At 40.1% G+C, this 22649-nt stretch overlaps 1 pseudogene; it reads right to left on the bottom strand.

Moving 5' to 3' along the window:
- LOC124031578 overlaps window positions 1–14348 on the bottom strand; it is a 45591-nt pseudogene extending 31243 nt beyond the window's left edge.
- Between the last annotated feature and the right edge of the window lie 8301 nt (window positions 14349–22649).

Genomic DNA, 22649 nt, shown 5'->3' with positions numbered 1-22649 from the left:
TTCAATGTGAATATGATTCTTCAGCACTACAATGTACATAAATGGTCTCTCGAGTCGGGATTCCCACGACGTCTTGCAGTGGAGCTGAAATCCACACTGAATCCTAGCAAATGTCTCCTCTTGAACCCATCATCGGTTTCACTGGTAGAATTCTGACTACTGACATTCAACACATTTGCTGTTCCATCAACGCGTATTTCCCTTTTTATTTTGCAATCCGTCCTCAACCCCAGCGAGACGGGCCGAGCAGATAGGGGGATAAAAAAAAGACTAAATTAAAATTTCCACTAAAATGACGGCATGTGGATCACTACGCCGACCATTCCTTCTTCATCCAAATGTCTTTTAAATCCAGGACAAAACGTAACCGTGTCAACTATATCCTGTTTTAGTCAATGATATTATTTTTTCCCTCCTCGTCACAGATGTTGGTTGCTTTTGGGGTTTGTCCAGATCAAAAGGGCCTTTCTCTCGGTCTTTTTCTTTGCCGCTGTAAATTGTATTTCTCCTCACATCGGTAAGCTTTTCTGGGCAAACAATGACTCCAATAGGGCTTCTTTTATGCAATAAATACAATTTTCCAGAGTCAGGTATATTTATGAAAATCCTCCGTTATGTTCCCGTTTCTCGCGGGTAGAGCATGCTGTCAGTCTAAGCTTTATATCCCTTTTGAATTCGTATGGTAGATGGGCTGGCTGGCCATATGTGTATAATATGAACATACTGCAATATATCGCCTAATCATTTATAGAACGGTGACAGTTCTTTATTTTTTTTGAATGTAAAGTCCAGATCTGCTCTTGAATAAATGTGAATAGATTAGTTTCTTTTAAGTATTTTGTCGTATTTTTTATTTTTTAAACATTTTCTCTGAGAATTGTACATTGAGATATATCGCGTTGAAGAGATGGGGTGGGGCAAGCAGCTCTCACTGAACCCTGGGAACGACCAGAGTGTAATCACATGATTGCCCAAAACGTCATGAAGTTGCGATTCCCGAAGAGAAAAAGGCGCCCTCTGAAGAAATGATCATCCATACCCTGGTTCCAATGTCTATGGACCATACGGAGTAAACTAGAATACTGTAGCACAACAGATACATTGTAATCGTTATAAAAATTGATACAATGTATAAATACTTCATGGATCTTTCTATTCACTCTAGACGTATTTATTCCCTCTCTAAAAATCGGAATATTTTGGTGGCTATGGAATTATGATAGATCTATCATAAAAATAATTAGAAAATACCAAACGGATTTGTAAAGGGTTAGTTTAACTATTCACTTAAAGAGTGGTTTAAACATCTGTAATAAACAGTTAGAAAACTGGTTGAAACGTCTCACTACTCTGCAAGCACAAATACATGCACAATCTCAACCAATGTGTTACAAATGTTTATTCAATTATTATAAACCATCTTTAAATTAATAATAACCTACTTATAAACCCCTTTATAAATAATGAATGTATATCTTGATATAAATTAATTTATGGATTAATATGTAGATGAGTGATAAACACAAATTAAACACATTGCATTTCTAGAGAGATTTAGGCTTACTAATTTATTGCTTCACTGGGTTTTGCAATTTTCCCAATATGTGAAATATTATCAGCCCGGCCATTATACATACCAGTCTTCCATAATGTGCTTGCAAAAATGTGGATTTCCTATTGCATTTAACAAAAGATGTATCTACACTTGACCACAGCACAGACTGTATGAGTAGGCCTATGTGGTGTAAAGATGGGGTCTGTTTCTGAATCACAATATAAACTCTATGCAAGTCCTCTAACATGAAGGCCTAACCTAACAATTACTTGGTCTTTGGTGAATTGATTTATGCCCAATTATCATTTGTGTAACGTATTGTCATGTGTGTTGTCAACAATGATGACAGACTAATATTAGAGCTCAAATTATTCCGGAAGTGTTTTTGACATACTTATTTTTTTTAACTGGGCACTCCTTCTGCTAATATGGTCAGATGACTATCCCACAGTTTTGAGAGTAAATTAAAACATATAGGCCAATATATTTCCTTTAAAACATCAAGGATCCAACCCTTTTTTAAATTTGCGCCAAAAATTACATCCTCAAATCTAACTGCCCATAGCTCAGAACCTGAAAGGAAACACTTTGAAGTTGGTGGACATGTGAAATTAATGTCGGAGAATATAACACATTAGATCTGGTTAAAATAATACCATCATCTTTGAAATGCAAGAGAAAGGCCATAATTTATTTTTCCAGCCCAAGCACAATTTAGATTTTGGCCACTAGATGGGAGCAGTGTATGTGCAAAGTTTTAGACTGATCCATTGCATATATATATATATATATCTGTTCAAAATATATATAGTATCTTGATTGCCTAAATGTGCCGAATTGGTGTGTTAATACATTTTTAAGTTCATAATTGTGCACTCTCCTCAAACAATAGCATGGTATTCTTTCACTGTAATAGATACTGTAAATTGGACAGTGCAGTTAGATTGACAACAATCTAAGCTTTCTGCCCATATCAAATATGTGGGGCAACAATCCCATAGAGGTTAGCCGTGTCATCATATAGACTGGTATATTTCCTTCAACCATCCCATCCTCATCTCTATTTCACAGGGCTGGCTGGTTTGAGGCCCCCCCACCTTGCGGGTAAAACATTTTAGTGGTCGCTCTCTTGACAGTGGAAAAATAAAAAATGCAGTTTCAAAGTTAATTTACTGGAATTTGATGCATGAAGATGTGTTGGTTTTAAAGCACATTTTCTACAATTCTACACATTTTGCGGCCGGGGGCCGCTTATGCCCTGCTATTTCACAAAAGGTGAAATTTGGGAAATATTGTTACACAAGCTAGGTTTCCATTCAATTAGCGACAAATTTTCATGCAAATATTCTCAAATCCACATAAAGAAAATATGCAAATGACTGCACCCAAAATTTCATCTACTGAATAAAAAATTGAGAGTTCAAACTGTTTCCATCACATTTTCAACTCTACCAATAGTTTTGTCACAAAAACTGTTTTGTTAAATAGCAAATGTGCCTACTCTGGTCTTGGAACATGCACTCTAGCCAACAGCTCACAGATACAGTGCAGGTAGGCTAGTCTACATGATGAGATTATTATAGATAGGAGCGAGAATATTTGTATTTGTCAAACGGCAGTCAAGCATCGATCATCATGTCACCAGAATAAGAACCTTAATATTTATTGGAAAGGAGAATCAAGCACATCACTGTGCACTTTCATCACCCTGTGAAGTTCATCGTAACTTATTTCATCTTTACACTAACAAATTGCTGTAAATTCACAGCAATACTTGTACAGTAAGCTATTGTGACACTATGCATCATGGGGTCTCAATGGCAAGTTACAGCATTTGTACAGCTGTATATTTACAGCAGCATACTGTGAATTATGGTGCATTGTGGGGAAATGTGGGCAGAGAAAGAATCTCTGTCTCATTAACATATTTAGAGGTATGCCTATTAAGAGGCAATATATTCGTTGCACCCATCAGTGAGAATTCCCGTGCTGTTTGTAATTCCTGTGTTCCTTCCTTGTTCCCCCTGTTCTTCTAATGTAATTTCCCATATAATAAGGAGCAATTTGTGTATTGTGTACAAATGATTTGTGTTCAGGGTGATTGTTTGGTGCCAGATACCTGCCAAAAGGGCGTTTTAGAGGGGTTTTCTATATTTTTACTATTTTCTACATGTTAGTGGTGGCTATTTAACAGTCTGATGGCCTTAAGATAGAAGCTGTTTTTCAGTCTCACTGACCTCCCCTTCTGGATGATAGCGGGGTGAACAGGCCGTGGCTCAGGTGGTTGATGTCCTTGATGATCTTTTTGGCTGTCCTGTGACATCAGGTGCTGTAGATGCCCTGGAGGGCGGGCAGGGTGCCCCCGGTAATGCGTTGGGCAGACCGTATACCACCCTCTGGAGAGCCCTGCGGTTGCGGGTGGTGCAGTTGCCGTACCAGCCTGTGATAACGCCCATTAGAATGCTCTCAATTGTGCATCTGTAAAAGTTTCTGAGGGTATTTGGGGCCAAGCCAAATTTCTTCAGCCTCCTGAGGTGGAAGAGGCGTTGTTGCTCCTTCTTCACCACACTGTCTGTGTGGGTGGACCAATTCAGATTGTCAGTGATGTGTACACCGAGGAACTTGAAGCTTTCCACCTCCTCCACTGTGGTCCTGTCAATGTGGATAGGGGCGTGCTCCCTCTGCTGTTTCCTGAAGTTCACAATCATCTCCTTTGTTTTGTAGACGTTGAGAGAGAGGTTATTTTCCTGGCACCACTCCACCAGGGCCCTCACCTCCTCCCTGTAGGCTGTCTCGTCATTGTTGGTAATCAGGCCTACTACAGGTGCTTCTACACCTGCATTGCTTGCTGTTTGGGGGTTTTAGGCTGGGTTTCTGTACAGCACTTTGAGATATCAGCTGATGCACGAAGGGCTATATAAATTAATTTGATTTGATACTACTGTTGTGTCATCTGCAAACATAATGATTGAGTTGGAGGAGGGCGTGGCCACGCAGTCATGGATAAACAGTGAGTACAGGAGGGGGCTGAGCATGCACCCTTGTGGGCCCCCTGTGTTGAGGATCAGTTAAGTGGAGGTGTTGTTTCCTACCTTCACCACCTGGGGGCTAGCCCGTCAGGAAGTCCAGGACCCAGTTGCATGGGCAAGGTTCAGAACCAGGGCCCCAAGCTTAATAATGAGCTTGGAGGCTACTATGGTGTTGAAGGCTGAGCTATAGTCAATGAACGGCAATCTGACGAAGGTATTCCACGAGGTGAGTTGATCCTTAACTAGCCTCAAAGCACTTCATGATGACAGAAGTGAGTGCTACGGGGCGATAGTCATTTAGTTCAGTTACCTTTGTTTCTTGGTTACAGGAACAATGGTGGACATCTTGAAGCAAGTGGGGACTGCAGAATGGGATAGGGAGAGATTTAGATGTCCGTCAACACTCCAGCCAGCTGGGCTGCGAATGTTCGGAGGACGCGGCTAGGGATGCCGTCTGGGCCGGCAGCTTTGTGTCAGCCACGGAGAACGAGAGCCCACAGTCCTTGAGAGTGGGCCACATTGGTGGCACTGTGTTATCCTCAAAGCGGGCAAAGAAGGTGTTTAGCTTGTCTGGGAGCAAGACATCGGTGTCTGCGATGTGGCTGGTTTTCCCTTTGTAATCTGATTGTCTGTAGACCCTGCCACATACATCTCACATCTGAGCTGTTGAATTGTGACTCCACTTTGTCTCTGTACTGACGTTTTGCCTATTTGTATGGTTAAATGTGGTGGTTCACACATTCAGTTTTACACAAATGCTGCCATCTATCCACGGTTCATGGTTTGGGTAGGTTTTAAAAGTCACTGTGGGAACATCATCCCCAAAACACTTCCTGATGAACTAAGTCACTGTTTTTCTGTGTAAGCGTCAATGTTATTCTCAGAGGCTACCTGGATCATATCCCAGTTTGCGTGATGAAAAACAATCTTCAAGCATGGATCCCGATTGGTCAGAGCAGCGTTGAATAGAGCTTAGCACGGGTACCTCCTGTTGGAGTCTTCTGCTTATAGGAAGGGAGGCGAAAAATGGAGCCATGATCTGATTTCCCGAAGGGATGGCGGGGGAGGGCTTTGTAGGCATTTCGAAAAGGTGAAAAGCAATGATCTAGTGTTTTCCCTAATCTTGTGTTTTCCCTAAATTACAGTCAATGTGTTGATATAACGTCGGTAGCCTATTCCTCAAATTTGCTTTGTTAAAATCCCCAGCTACAATAAATGCGGCTTCAGGATGTGGTTTCCAGTTTGCATTTACATTTAAGTCATTTAGCAGACGCTCTTATCCAGAGCGACTTACAAATTGGTGCATTCACCTTATGACATCCAGTGGAACAGTCACTTTACAATAGTAGCAGCAGTAGTAGTATAAGCCATAGTAGTAGCAGCAGTAGTAGTATAAGCCATAGTAGTAGTAGTATAAGCCATAGTAGTAGCAGCAGGAGTAGTATTACCCATAGTAGTAGCAGCAGGAGTAGTATTAGCCATAGTAGTAGCAGCAGTAGTAGCAGCAGTAGTATTAGCCATAGTAGTAGCAGCAGCAATAGTAGTAGCAGCAGCAGTAGTATTAGCTATAGTAGTAGCAGCAGCAGTAGTATTAGCTATAGTAGTAGCAGCAGTAGTATTAGACATAGTAGTAGCAGTAGTATTAGCTATAGTAGTAGCAGTAGTATTAGCTATAGTAGTAGCAGCAGTAGTATTAGCTATAGTAGTAGCAGCAGTAGTATTAGCCATAGTAGTAGCAGCAGCAATAGTAGTAGCAGCAGCAGTAGTATTAGCTATAGTAGTAGTAGTAGTAGCAGCAGTAGTAGTATTAGCTATAGTAGTAGTAGTAGTAGTAGTATTAGCCATAGTAGTAGTAGCAGCAGTAGTATTAGCCATAGTAGCAGCAGCAGTAGTATTAGCCATAGTAGTATTAGCATGAAGTCCAGTGTAATTCCTTGAGGGCTGTCATTGGCTTGAGTGGGTATATACACGGCTGTGACTATGACCGAAGATAATTTTCTTGGGAGCGAATACCGTCGGCATTTGATAATGAGGTATTCTTGGTTGGGTGAACAAAAGGAGTTGAGTTTCTGTATGTTATTACAATCACATCATGAGTAGTTAATCATGAAGCATCTTGAAGGAGTTCCCACATATGCTGAGCACTTGTTGGCTGCTTTATCACTCTGCAGTCCAACTGATTCCAAACCATTTCAATTGGGTTGAAGTCGGGTGCTTGTGGAGGCTATGTCATCTGAAGCAGCACTCCATCACTATCCTTCTTGCTAAATACCCCTTACACAGCCTGGAGGTGTGTTGGGTCATTTTCCTGTTGAAAAACAAATGATAGTCCCACTTAGCGCAAACCAGATGGGATGGTGTATCGCTGCAGAATGCTGTGGTAGCCATGCTGGTTAAGTGTGTCTTGAATTCTAAATAAATCACTGACAGTGTCACCAGCAAAGCACCCCCACACCTCCTCCATGCCTGACGGTGGGAACCTCACATGCAGAGATCATCTGTTCACCTACTCTGCATCTCACAAAGACAGCGGTTGGAACCAAAAATCTCAAATTTGGACTCATCAGACCAAAGGACAGATTTCCACCGGTCTAATGTCAATTGCTCGTGTTTCTTGGCCCAAGCAAGTCTCTTCTTATTATTTATTGGTGTCCTTTAGTAGTGGTTTCTTTGCAGCAATTCAACCACGAAGGCCTGATTCACGCAGTCTCATCTGAACAGTTAATGTTGATGTGTCTGTTACTTGAACTCTGTGAAGCATTTATTTGTGCTGCAATTTCTGAGGTGCAGTTATTCTAATGAACTTATCCTCTGCAGCAGAGAGAACTCTGGGTCTTTCTTTCCTGTGACAGTCCTCATGAGAGCCATGATGCTTGATGGTTTTTGCGACTGCACTTGAAGAAACATACAAAGTTCTTAACATTTTCCAGATTGACTGGCCTTCATATCTTAAAGTAACGATGGACTGTCGTTTCTCTTTGCTTATTAGAGCTGTTCTTGCCATAATATGGACTTGGTATTTCGCCAAATAGGGATATCTTCTGCATACCAACCATACCTTGTCACAACACAACTGATTGGCTCAAACACATTAAGGAAAGAAATTCCACAAATGAACTTTTAACAAAGCAAACCTGTTAATTGAAATGCATTCCAGGTGACTATCTCATGAAGCTGGTTGAGAGAATGCCAAGATTGTGCAAAGCTGTCATCAATATTTTGATTTGTTTAACACTTTTTTGGTTACTAAATGATTCCATATGTGTTATTTCATAGTTTTGATGTCTTTACTATTATTCTACAATGTAGAAAATTGTAAAAAGATATATATAATAAAATAAAAAGTAAAAACCTGGAATGAGTAGGTGTGTCCAAACTTTTGACTGGTACTGTACATATCATTAGGATTGTAAGAAAATCCATGCTTAAATTATTAGGATCGTAAGAAAAGCCATGAGTGAAACATGAAACGTAAACGTTAAATAGATCTGTAAACTATGTTAGTAGGACTATGAATTAATATTTACACGTTAAATTCTTACTTACCGTCTCCCTTTACTCAGTTACAGATCTGTTTTATGCATCCATGCATTTGTCAGTAATGTGGCATCTGCAAAGGACATGAACAAAACGTAGCTAGTCGAAGTTAGCTAGTCAATCAAGAAACTCTAGCCCAGACATTAGAATTGCTTTGCAGCTTCCGGTTTAATTTCCAAAGTAAAAGTCTAGAGCTTGTTTTAGAAGTGCATTCAATAATGACGTTATACCAGTAGATGACAGTGTAGGCTTGGGCTTTCAGCAAATGATGTGTGAGAATGATAAAGACACACAATAGCCTTGTTTAGAATAACCACCTGAGCTGCAAAATAGACAGTAAATAGGATTTAGGCTAGGCCTATTCCGCTATCTAAATACACCATGCTGTTGAGTGTTATTTCATGGCTATATAATTGCAGAATTTCTTTTTTAGCTGCGTGGGGCTATTGTGGTGATCATGTAACCTAATGAATCACACTTTTGTCCAGTATTTGGGAGCACGGGACTGTAGGCCTTATATTAGGCATTTTGACTGTTGTATTAGTGAATTCCACTCTGTACGTGGGCTTGTTATAGCCATTTGCATTGCATAACCCCATCACGCAGAGGCTATAACCATATCAATAAATGAGACAAAACTAAATATTGATTTAAGTCTTGGCTATAACCTGTCCAGAGGGAAATTGCCAACGGGTCCCAAATGGTCAAGACTATCTATAGCCTATTCTTATTGCCAGATCTGTTTTCCCTATCAGCCACTGCACGTGCTTAAACTATTTTGTTTAAAATATATATTTAGAGGGATGTGAGCTAGGGTCTCTTTTTAAGGGGAGCCCTATAATGAAAACAAATAGAGTTCTAAAATGATTGCACAAGACACGAGTACCCAAAATGATAGGCTACAAGTTGAAGGACTATTTTTTTGTTTGTTGGATAGGCCAAAATTAAAAAATTGAATTATTAAAAAGTGATAGTCCAAAGACCTTTGGAGAATTTAGATCATTTTGAATACACACATGAATTTCAATGAACAAATGGATATGACTGTTCTATTCTCTTTGATTTAGTTCCTATTGCAACTCAGACAAATGACTGAATGGATGACATACTGACTGACTGAACTGAATGAAGGATGAATTAAATGTTCAAATATGTTGGAATGACGAGTTGCATGCATCACGCATGCTCTGCACTTTATTTGGCTGGTAGGCAAATAGTCCTACATTAGGGTATCATGACTTTATGACTACATGACTCCAGAAGGACATCTTCTGAGACTGAGGGGTGCTTTTCTGAAGGTGCATGGTGCTGTGGTGCTGCATGGAGATCACAAGCTCTCCAACTGGGCAGCATTTGGGAGTAGCCTATACGGAGACTACCTAAAAACCCAATGACACAGAGTTATTGTAAAGTGTAGGCATAATCTTATGCCAGACTTAGCCTACGTTTAACCTCTCCCTTGTTCCTTTCAGATTGAATGATGAAATAAATATAAACATATTCTATAAAAAATATTTTGAGTGGCAAAGATTCCAGTGGACATACATAATTCATAGATTCACCAAACATCTAGTATTATTCTGTTTCATTATTCTTGCTGGATACTGCTGGCTATGATTCATTATTCCTGGTTGATACTACTGGTTATGATTGCAGGCAGAGCTCAGATAATGGGATGGTTCAATATTGAATGAGTCATATTTTGATAAGGTGCATGCATAAGGATGTCCACGTCACCCAGAGATATGCCCATGTTGTCCAGATACACCTAGCGGACTGAAACGTCACTGTTGTAGGCATTATACAGCTAGTGCTATCTAGACTTGCTCTGGCAAACAAATCCATGACATTAGCTACCTAAATGTGAAGTGAACTCAAACTGAGGAGTAATAGAAAATGGAGACTTTTAACTTGAAATCGTGCAGGATACCTCTTTCCAGTTTCCCTGACTTCCATTTTTATTTTATATTGTGTTATGCATCCTAACAATACGTACGTTCAATCTTTTGGCAGGTATCTGTCTCCATATGATAGTCACAACAATAAGAAAATGACTAATCCCTTGAACATGTACACAATTATTTTGCAGCAGAACTTATAGAATAGTCGAATAGGATGAACTGAGTGTGAAAGTGGTACAACAATATTTTTTAAATGGATGACATTTTTTCAGTATCCTAGATTCAAATGCAACGCCCATCTCCTGCCAATACAGGGCAGAATTTAGATACAATCACCCTGGATTTGAGCCCCCCCCAAAAAAAGAGTCTGTCTAAAAATAAAGATGGAAATGTGGAACTGATAACATGAAAAGTGTTCTGTTACTAAATTGGTCACTGGACCTATAAAATGGACGATACTTATTATATGTGCAGTGCCTTCAGAAAGTATTCACACCCCTTTACTTTTTCCACATTTTGTTGTGTTACAGCCTGAATTTAAAATTTACACAATTTCGATTTTGTGTCACTGATCTAAACACAATACCCCATAATGTCAAAGTGGAATTTTGTTTGTAGACATTTAAAAATAACTCATATAACATGAGTAAAAATGTGCTTAACAAATCGCATAATAAGTTGCATGGACTCATGTGTATAATATTCGTGGTTACCATGATTTTTCAATGACTACCCCATTTCTGTAACCCACACATACAATTATCTGTAAGGTCCACTCAATCGAGTAGTAAAATTTCAAACACAGATTCAACCACAAAGACCAGGGAGGTTTTCAAATGCCTCGCAAAGAAGGGCACCGATTGGTAGTTGTGTAAAAATAAAACAAGCAGACACTGAATAACCCTTTCAGCATGGTGAAGTTATTAATTATGGTGTATCATTACACTACAAAGGTGCAGGCATCCTTCCTAACTCAGTTGCCGGAGAGGAAGGAAACTGTTCAGGGATTTGACCATGAGGCCAATGGTGATTTTAAAACAGTTACAGATTTAATGGTTGTAATATGAGAAAACTGAGGATGGATCAATAACATTGCAGTTACTCCACAATAATAACCTAAATTACAGAGTGAAAAGAACGATGCCTGTACAGAATTTAAAAAATCCAAAACATGCATCCCAAGACACTTAAGTAATACTGCAACAACAAAAAAGGCAAAGAAATTAACTTTTAGTCCTGAATACAACGTGTTATGTTTGGGGCAAATCCAACACAACATATCACTGAGGACCATTCTTCATATTTTCAAGCATGGTCGTGGCTGCATGATGTTATGGGTATGCTTGTCATCAGCAAGGATTAGGGAGTTTCTTAGGATAAAAATAAACAGAATACAGCTATAAGCACAGGCCTTAATCCTAGAGGAAAACCTGGTTCAGTCTGCTTTCCAACAGACACTGGGAGACAAATTCACCTTTCAGCAGGACAATAACCTAAAACACAAGGCCAAATCTACACTGAAGTTGCTTACCAAGATGACATTGAATGTTCCTGAGTGGCCTAGTTACAGTTTTGACTGAAGACGGCTTGAAATCTATGGCAAGACTTGGCTGACAAGCAATGAGCAACAATCAACTTGACAGAGCTTGAAGAATTTAAAAAAATATAAATGGGCAAATATTGTACGATCCAGGTGTGCAAAGCTTTGAGAAAGTTACCAAGAAAGACTCACAGCTGTAATACTCGCCAAATGTGCTTCTACAAAGTATTGACTGTGTGAATAGTTATGTAAGTTAGTTATTTCTGTATTATATTTTTCAGTAAATTGGCAAAATTTTCTAAATACATGTTTTCACTGTCATTATGGGGTATTATTGTGTGTAGATCTATTAATGTAAAAATCTATGAATCAATTTTGAATTCAGGCTGTAACGCAACAAAATGTGGATTAAGTCAAGGGGTATGAATACTTTTTGAAGGTACTGTAATTATGATTTTTTTACATGAGGACTGATTTAAACCCAACACAGAATTGTAATTTAGCTCTAACAACTCTTATACAACGTGAAAGCTCCAGAACAGTCCTGATAATCATCATACTCCTATTTTGTTTTCTACAAATTAGCATTTTTCCACACAATCATACCTGTTCTTTGTTTTTAACACATTTCGAACTCCAAAAGAGGTTCCCTAAGGACACATAAGAGCGGCTTAGCTAACAGGATGGAGAATATCACGAGTACCATGAGGAGAATGCAATGAATAACCTATAACCAACTCACACCTGGCTGGATTACTAGAGCATCGTTCACAAGCATACTTATCATCTCGTTCTGCTCGTGTCCAGTCTGTTTTTAAACCTACAGCCCACATGACTAGTGTATTTTGGTCACAGAGCCCACACAGTTCTTCCATTTGTTTCTGCAAACTGCCCTCCTTTCCTTGTGTAACTTAGAAAAAAGGGGCAGCTTCTATAAAGGCAACAGAGCTAAGGACCTCCTTGTGATACAGTTTATAACTAGGCTATATCAAGGGCTTACTTTGCAAACACTCTTTCAATTTAAGGGTTTAAAATAAATTAAAACCTGTTCTCCTTCACTTGATCAAAGCAAATAACCCCTTCCACAGGAAAAAACTGAAGTGGAGATGAAAAAAAGTGGTCTTCTCCTGAGGGGAAAAACACAATACTTACATAAGCAGTTATAAGAAGACATAAGCAGTGATTACTTGTTCTTCTGGATTCTTATGGATATAGCCAAATACAGTGTGGAGGACTGCACAGTGAATTAGGTTAACTTACCCAATAGCAGAACCCTTGCCTCCATGTCATGGAAAATGTTTTGTTAGTTAGTTAGTTTGTGTGTGTGTGTGTGTGTGTGTGTGTGTGTGTGTGTGTGTGTGTGTGTGTGTGTGTGTGTGTGTGTGTGTGTGTGTGTGTGTGTGTGTGTGTGTGTGTGTGTGTGTGTGTGTGTGTGTGTGTGTGTGTGTGTGTGTGTGTGTGTGTGTGTCAAAATTGATGTGGTTTTGTTCTCGTTGCTGAAATAGCAAGCATTTGAGAATCAGCCTGTTCTCATTTACCCTCAAGGCAGCATGTCTTTTTTTTCATCCACCAAATAAACTATAGGCTACAATAAGTAATGTGTTTGTAATAACAAGCAATGAATAGGGCTGTAGATGTCACTTTCTAATACACACTGTCCCTCAAAATAATGTGTTGTTTGGACATCAATAACATCACCCACACTGGTGTGTAGAATAGGCAACTTGTTAAATAAAGGTTAAATCAAAATGTATCAATGTAGACAGTCAGTTTGATATCCAAGGGAATTTAAAAAGTCTGTCTTGGGGCGGCAGGGTAGCCTAATGGTTAGAGTATGGTTAGAGTGTTGGAGTAGGAACCGAAAGGTTGCAAGTTCAAATCCCCAAGCTGACAAGGTACAAATCTGTTGTTCTGCCCCTGACCAGGCAGTTAACCCACTGTTCCTAGGCTGTCATTGAAAATAAGAATTTGTTCTTAACTAGTTAAATAAAAATAAATAGGTCAAATAACATATAGGCTAGGGTACCTTAATATTACATTACAGAGGGGACCCTCCCTCCCACTGAAACAGAACTAGCTTTATGCAGTCATAGTTGATAGGTTCCTTGTCCTGTTGGCAAATGATCACCAAGCTGAGACCCTTATGGATATATGGCCAAATATAGCCTAGAGGACAAGGATGTAAATTAGGTTAACTTACCCAATAGCAGAAGCCTATGGGTCTGCTTGTATTCTCTCTTCTCTGCTTTCAGACTCTTGTCTATGTTCCGACTTCTCTTTATCTCCGCTTTGATGCGTGCTTTCTCCTCCACTCTGCGTTGATCCCGAAGCCCCAGGTCGGAACAATTGTCCTGCTGCCCAGGCTCGCCATCTAGCCCAGCATTAGCACCCGTTCGCCCGCTGTAGGTTATCGACGAGTGGGGTCCTATAATCCTAGATCTAAAACTATGACACATCCCCATAACGAGCTGCCACGTTTATAATTCAACTAGCTAACACTTGACCGTGCGTGGAAACCCCATAATTATGATAACAGTCTCGCTGTCTATTGTCACATCCCGTTAGCGGACACCGGGTCCATGCAATGACCAAGGTGTCCACTTCTCGCAATTCAATGTATTTTTTTCTTCTGAAAACGTAAAAGCCACTCACAGTAGGCCCAGCCGACGAATATGAATCTGACCAGCACACAGTTCCCGGTGCTCCTTATTGTGATGTATAGCTTATAGAGATGGCTTGTTGGTTTTGCCCTATTTTGCTCTCGAAGTCCTTCCTCATCCTTCCTCTTTCCTGTTACAATTTGCAGGAGCAACAGGGGGGAGGCAGAAGAGAAGCCACGCGTCTGAGTCACGTGATCTGCAACGTTCATCCTCCACCTCAGCACACCTGTTTCGTTCTCAAATCAACCGTTCTCACAAGATGTGTATTAGCCCAGATGTCTTTTCAGTGGCAGACTACTTTAAGCATCAAAAAGAAGAATAGGCCTTTAGATAGACACAGAATTGCAGTCAATTAGCTATCTGAACATTGTAATATCTTACTCTGAGGGGACAAACAGTGTCTCTGTTTATATGAAGATGGATTATATTCACACTAACTGTTAACGGTTAACTGTCTATGTTTGTATCGTGTGTGTGTATATGTTATATATTTTTACAGATTGGGGCATAGAAATTTGATTAGGGTTCTTTGTGACTGGATAGAATTCATCCAGCGCCAGGGGAAAATAAACCTCTCTGACATTGCCACTAGATGACGGCAAATCTAACTCACGTAGACTAGTTCGGTGTGAGACAGCTTCATAACATGCTGACCAGACCGCCAGCGTTGCGGCGCACTCAAGCTTTGCAAAAATAAATGTACACAGTGTATTAGGGGGTAACTAGCTCCCCTAAGAACAATGTCTAATTGCTGACACACAAAAAATCTGTGTTTGGAAAATAATTGGTGTGTGGATGAAGGACTTGATTAGTATAAATCATGTCCTTCGTGAATGGAAATAAATGGCTACAGTTGAAACTTTTTTTAGTTATTTTATGAAATTATGTTTTTAGAAAAGGGGCGTTTTTTTAAGTTCCGGGGTAACTGGCCCCCAGGGGGTAGAAGATTATGGCATAGGTGTGTTAAAATCCATTTAATCAGTTTTATTTAGAAAGTCTTTAGTAAATAATACTTCACTTTTAAGTCTAGTTGTCTTAGTTTAATTATTTAAATCAAATATGGGGGGGGGGGGGGGTGGAATGGTGTTACATATGTCACTATTAATATCTGCACTATGTGGAGATTTGATGTCCCTCTTTTTAACTCACTTGCACATACATTTTCTTTAATATTTCGATGTTGTTCCTTTTCCTTACAATCCATTATGTACAATTGCACTAAATATTATAGGAATAATGCAATCATCTCTGCAGTCTTTAAAATGACATTCAGGGGCAAAAGGTTTTCAATAGTTGTTTTTAATTCATTCAAAAAAATATATTCATTTGAATACAATATTGGAATGGAATATAACTAATAACATTGTAATAACTCACAAGCCCACCTCCTGCACTACACACACCTAATCCAGTCCCACCTGTGGCTGAAAACAGCTCCTCACAGAAAATATACTCTGCATCCCCTTTGGTGACTGATGTGGCTTATTGTGTTGCAACAACCTTATTTGAGGCAACCTTTCTTTGAAGAACTTGATTCGTTTTCCTACTCTCTCTCTCTTTCTTTCTTCTTTTTGAGGCCTTTTCCTCCAGCAACCTTTTGTAAGGTGAGGCTATCAGCATAGCCGCAGACTCTGCCTTCCTCTTCCTCGGCCTCGCCTCCAGGAGCCTTGGCACAAATCCAATAGAACTGTCGCAGCTGTTGGTTGTTGGTTTAAGCAAAAACAAACAATCAAACAAACAAAAACACATGAGTATTGGTACAATAAACACTTCTAATCACTATATGCAAATATATGTTCCTTAAAATGACTGCTGATTATTTTATTACTAACATTTGGACCAAGGGTAGGCTGCAGGGTGGAGGTTGTGGCGGAGGTAGATGTGGTGGAGGTAGAGGTTTTGGAGTTAGAGCTGGTGGCGGTGGAGGTAGAGCTAGAGATGGCGACGGTAGAGCTGGTGGCCGCATCGGTAGAGGTGGCAATAGAGCACTGTGGCTGAATGGATTCTTTGCATTGAAAATAAAACGACAAAAGCAGTACACTCGCATTAACATCTGCTAACCATGTGTATGTGACAAATACAATTTGATTTGATTTGGTTTGGCCCTCACAAGCCTAGTTGAGGGTTGTGCTTCATGAAGCCACTGAACCAATCCACCTCTGCATACCCCTTTCCTTTGTTGAGCCTGTGCTTAATTTCCATCCTCTCTGCCAGATCAAAGGCAAGTCTTCTCACGTCCCATGATGTTAGTCCAAATAGGGCTCTTTCCATTTGTTGAATGTGATTGACAAGGTCACTTTCAGACGTGGAAGAGAAGACTGCCCTCAGAGCCATAGCTTCCACGGCCTGTTTTCTTCGTATCTTCTCATTGCCCTCAGAGCCATAGCTTCCACGGTCTGTTTTCTTCGTATCTTCTCATTGCTCTCAGAGCCATAGCTTCCACGGTCTGTTTTCTTCATATCTTCTCATCTGAAAATAAAAACCTGAAATTATAATAGGAACAGATGGCCCCCTAACCATTACCCAAAACCCTCCCTAACCCTAACCCCTAATCTAACAGATGACCTCTTACCCTAACTACCCAAGACAGGACTGTGAACCTTAAGACAAGCCAGTTTCTTTCAAACCACCTGACTCAAAGTATTATTATTAACCTGCAGGGGGGAGAGGTGCCAATTTAAAAGCTCTCTCTTAAAAACGTAGCTAGATACCCGACATGTCATTCAATAATTTCATCCAAACTGCCTGCACCCGTCAACGAGCTTCTGTGTAGCCAGGCGCTAAAATAGAACTTGGTTCCGCCTCTCCCAAGTCCCACCTTTCCCATTTAATCATTGGTTTTTAGGAGTATATACCCACGTGGGTGATTGAAAGACGAATGAGGTCTACACTCCAGTCCAGTTGGCTGCACTAATGCACATTAAAGTTGGTAACACATGATTTTGTGTGACTCAAAATCAATATAAATTCTACAAAGATCCAGCAAAAAAAGGGCCGTATGCGTTTCAGGTAAAATAACCCAATGTTTCTCTCCCAGGACAAATGACCTAGCAACGGCAAGCTAGCTAAATGTCCATGAATGTTTAATGTGTTTCGACCTCTCTCCAAATGAATATAGTTGGTCCACAGTTGATTTTGGCATTTTAACCTGTGTGTCATGAATGCATCTGGTGGTGATAGACAAAATCAACATGTGCATGAAGGCGCACACAGGAACCCGTTTGGTCATCATGTAATGTAATGTATTCCATTCGCAGTATTCCGAACAGGGGCTCTTGTTTCTGGGGGTGCCCAGGAACCGGTTTGGCCATCAGGTAGGCATTTACTTCATTTTTCTTTAAAAGTGCTTGAACAGTCAGTCATTCTAATTCCCATGTAAAATAGCCTTTTGAGTGACTGAAATATCACCCATAATAATAATAATAATTAATAATAATTATAATAATTATAATATTTTTTTTGAGGATAGAAATTATTTTTCTGTCATGGCTAACTACCAGGAAGTAGGAAAAGACAGGCTGAGTGGGCAGGGAGCTTATATTCATAAACTCACCTTGACTGACAGCTCTTTGAAACACCTACAGTATGTCAAGAAACTTGGATGAAGTGTTGCAGTAAAATCATCTCAAGCTAATTTTGTGATACACAAAGCAATTCAAGTAACATTGAAATTGCATCATTGATGTCAATCTTTTTAATACATCACCTGTTTGGCAACTGCGGTTCACAGCAGCACTGACGGATGAAGACGTGACAACTGCATCAGTTTTGAACGAACCCCCTTTTTGTTCCATGCTAGCTGAAGACCTAGCTAGCCAGTAACTAGCTAACACCAGACACAGATGAAAGGGGAAACATAAGTATCTTTGCAATAGATGAAGAGTATAAACTTGTAATTCTATTTGCTGACACCCTACAGTGACATTTTGGCACCAGCAGAGAAGCTATTTCGTTATGTAAACCCCGCCCCTCCGCAAACACACCATCTCCGATGTTGATTACGAGGAGATACTTATTCAAATTAGATAAGAGATTATCATGTTACCATTGGTATATTAAAATTAGAGTTAGGGTAATGTCACCCTATCCCCTTAATAATCCCGCCTCCTCAATCCAAGGATTTGATATGGGGGAGGCAACCAGTAACTTTATGATCAAACTTTATCAATGTAGAGGGAAAAATCATTTTTCATACTTTGGTGATCATACTTTTATCTGGTTTCATACATATGTCACTCAATTTCATGAAAACATGATTTTGTCTGTTCATGACCTTTAAGCAATTAGATTTAAACATTGCAGACCATTCTTTCTTTCCATATTTGAAATGTAGTGGTCAAGTCGTGGTCACCTATCAGAGAGAGTTCAAAGGTAATTTGGCCAAATTGTTGCAACATTTGTTCCATGGTGATAAACACCGTTGTTAAACTCTATCTGTGTGATACTTTTGGGACTCATTTAACACAAAATATTGTTTTTCTGGTCTTGCTATCATTCTTCAATTAAGATAATTGCTTAAACTGATTGATTATTTAATGATTTTGATTGACATGGTCCTTCTGTAGCTCAGTTGGTAGAGCATGGCGCTTGTAACGCCAGGGTAGTGGGTTCGATCCCCGGGACCACCCATATGTTGAATGTATGCACACATGACTGTAAGTCGCTTTGGATAAAAGCGTCTGCTAAATGGCATATATTATTATTATTATATTATTATTATTATTATTATTATTTTTGATTACGTCTAAATAGGATAACTGTAAGAATGATGAGATCCTTACGTTCCTGAAGTATATAGACCCAGGAAATGGCTTTGAGACAAAATTCCCACTGATGTGAATGGGGAGGATGCCCGTGCCTTGTTTGTGTAGCTCTAGGAGAAGTTGACATTACCCAGCGGTGACTCCATGGCCTTCATGGGCGACTAAAAATTCATAATGTGGAGCCTTGTCTGCAGGAATGACATCTCCTGGAACTTTGAGAAGTTCCTGGTCGGTCCTGATGGGGAACCTTACAAGTGATATTGAGGATATATTAAGGAGCTCCTCAAGGTGAAATAAATTCAGGCAGAGCTCTTACAGTGTTGGTGTTGATAAGGATGGAGAGAGCCTGACCACAGGGATAACACACAGTGTCTTCACTCCCCAGTCACACATCTGCAGTCACACATTTTCTTCATATTTTATTACAATATCCCCTCTCCGGTACTAACTGCTTTTGCTATAAGCCTCTGCCTCCTTAGGAATATGCCTGCTGCATTTGTTTCAATTGGCTTTGCTCTCCTTCGCAGGACACTGCTGTTGTTTAGACTCTACTGAATGAAGACATTCCTAAAGCCTTTTTTGTAAAGGGTTTTTAATAAAGTTGTAAAGGTCTGAATCTAACAGTAGTGTATTACTCATGTATAGCAAAGACCACACTGTTTTTAAAAATCCTGTCATTTTTTACAGTAAATTCCTAGTAGCATAGTAGATTACTGTAAATTTACAGTAAATTACTGGCAGCACAGAAGCTAGTAAATTACTGCAGATTTACAGAACCTTCACTGCAACACAAATGTACAGCGTATTACTGGAATACCTGACTACAGCAACATTCTGTATTTCCATCACGGTTGACAACTCCACGGTGTGCCCCTCTTAGAATACAAAGAACCTTGGTTTGACCCTTCCACACCTACAGGAGGGCAGCTCCCGCTCAGCCCAGTCCAAGCTCTTCTCTGTCCTGGCACCCCAATGGTGGAACCAGCTTCCCCCTGAAGCTAGGATAGCAGAGTCCCTGCCCATCTTCCGAAAACATTTGAAACTACCTTTTCAAAGAGAATCTTAAATACCCCCCCCCGTACCACATCTCAAGCTTTTGTGAACTAACACTGATACTTTACTCCCACCCCCTTACTAGCTCTGACCTTGCTGATAGCTACTTATTGAGGAAAAATGTACTTACTATGACTGTGATATATGGTTGTCCCAGCTAGCTGTCTTAAGATGAATTCACTAACTGTAAGTCACTCTGGATAAGAGTGTCTGCTAAATCAGGGGTTCCCAAACGTTTTCACCCGGGGCCCCCTATCAGCATTGGGGAACATCCTGTACTGCCCCTGCAGGCACACACACGCACCATGTCTATTCCTATGGGCACAAGCACTGTTCATGACACAAACTTTTCACACCCCTTTTGTTGGTGGATAGAATTGAGCAGTTTTTAAGCTTATTTCCCGCAATTCTACACACTTGTCATGGGGTGGAAACAACATTTTGTAGTTTTAAAGCAAATCTTCTTGCAATTCTATATATTTTGCCATGTCTAATGTGTATTCATGTGATATGTGATATTTGGGTCACAAAAAAATGACAACTATCTATGGGCTAAAAAAAAATACCTAAAAATGATTAACTGACATGGTCTAGTTGATCTGGACATTTCCGACAAGTAATAAATAGCTTTCTAAGGTACGCAATGACTAACATGATAGGAGGAACTGATCTAATTTCGAAATTGTACATTCACTGTGCCAAATGACTAAAATGTACATGTAGAATTTACTGTGCATTACTGGAAGCACAGTGGTAAACGATTGCAGATTTACAGTGCCAATGACAGGCAGTATTTCTGTTACATGTATTTGATATGTACTTCTATACGTTCAATACCTATTTTGTCATTTGTATTTCACTGGCCTGAACTACAATTAACTTAGCCTATTTTGTAACAGAATTAGAATACATGTATTTTGTATTTTCCATTACAATTATATACTTCTGTTCCCAAGATGGCATAGCAGTTCAGACGTCTTTTGTCCTCGTCTTGTCGTGTCCCGTATATATATATATATATTTACAACTTTTTTCACGTACATTTTATTTTTTATTTTCCATCAACTCATCTTCAAAACACTCTCCTGCAACCCGCCTCACCAATTTATATTTATAAAAATGTATTATTTACCTCAAATCTGTAATCCTCCAAGAAGCTAGCCAGAAACTCCAAGAAGCTAGCCAGAAACTAGCCAGAAGCTAGCCAGGAGCTAGCCAGAAGCTAGCCAGAAGCTAATCAGAAGCTAGTTCAGAAGCTAGTTAGCTTCTTTACTGGCAAATCGTTAGTATTCAGCTAACCACGGTTTGTGGTCATCAGCTATCCTTTAGCTCGAAAATCTATCGCCAATTTTGTACGGCGCAGCATGGCTCGGAACGGAACATACCGGACCAATTTTTCTCTCCATGTCCCTGGATTTCAACTGCTCTCTGGACATTCATACCTGGATCTCACAGCTAGCTAGCTGCTATCCGTGTGACTATCGGCTTTCGTCGATTCCGGAGCAAACATCAATTATTCCGGAGCTAGCCAGCTCCTGAGTTCCATCAATCACTCCTGGGCTGCAGTCAACTATCCGGACCCGTTTTACTGCCTACGCGGAGCCCCACCGGGCCTTCACAACTGGACTGCCGACGTTATCTAACAGAAGGAGTTATCCGGCTGGCTCCCCGTCGCGACGTTACCTGAACGCCCATCTGCGGCCTGCTAACCGTTACCTGTCTTACCGGTTGCTCTCTGAATAGACAATCGGACAATTTATTTATTTTTATTAGTATTATGTTTTCTTCTTGGGCCTCTATAACTATATCTATTGTTTTTATTTTTGTTGTTGTTGTGTGATTTGGATTAATCCCCTCTACCACACAGAACCCCACTAATCTATTGACGGAACGTAAGATGTGGCTAGTAACAGACCTCCATCCTATGCTAGCTTGCTACCGATGGCCTGGCTAGCTGTCTAAATCGTTGTGACCTCCAAACAACCTCTCCACTCACTGTACCCTTTTGATCACTCGACTAAGCATGCCTCTCCTTAATGTCAATATGTCTTGTCCATTGCTGTTCTGGTTGGTGTTTATTGGCTTATTTCACTGTAGAGCCTCTAGTCCTGCTCACTATACCGTATCCAACCTATTAGTTCCACCACCCACACATGCAATGACATCTCCTGGTTTCAATGATGTTTCTAGAGACAACATCTCTCTCTTCATCACTCAATACCTAGGTTTACCTCCACTGTATTCACATCCTACCATACCTTTGTCTGTACATTATACCTTGATGCTATTTTATCGCCCCCAGAAACCCCATTTTTACTCTCTGTTCCAGACGTTCTAGACGACCAATTCTTATTGCTTTTAGCCGCACCCTTATTCTACTCCTCCTATGTTCCTCTGTCGATGTAGAGGTGAATCCAGGCCCTGCAGTGCCTAGCTCCACTCCTATTCCCCAGGCGCTCTCTTTTGATGACTTCTGTAACCGTAATAGCCTTGGTTTCATGCATGTTAACATTAGAAGCCTCCTCCCTAAGTTTGTTCTATTCACTGCTTTAGCACACTCTGCCAACCCGGATGTTCTAGCTGTGTCTGAATCCTGGCTTAGGAAGACCAC

The sequence above is a fragment of the Oncorhynchus gorbuscha genome, linkage group LG03 (assembly GCF_021184085.1).
Source record: "Oncorhynchus gorbuscha isolate QuinsamMale2020 ecotype Even-year linkage group LG03, OgorEven_v1.0, whole genome shotgun sequence".
Lineage (NCBI taxonomy): Eukaryota > Metazoa > Chordata > Actinopteri > Salmoniformes > Salmonidae > Oncorhynchus > Oncorhynchus gorbuscha.
Note: the sequence above shows the minus strand (reverse complement) of the source record. Positions and strands in the feature narration are given on the sequence as shown.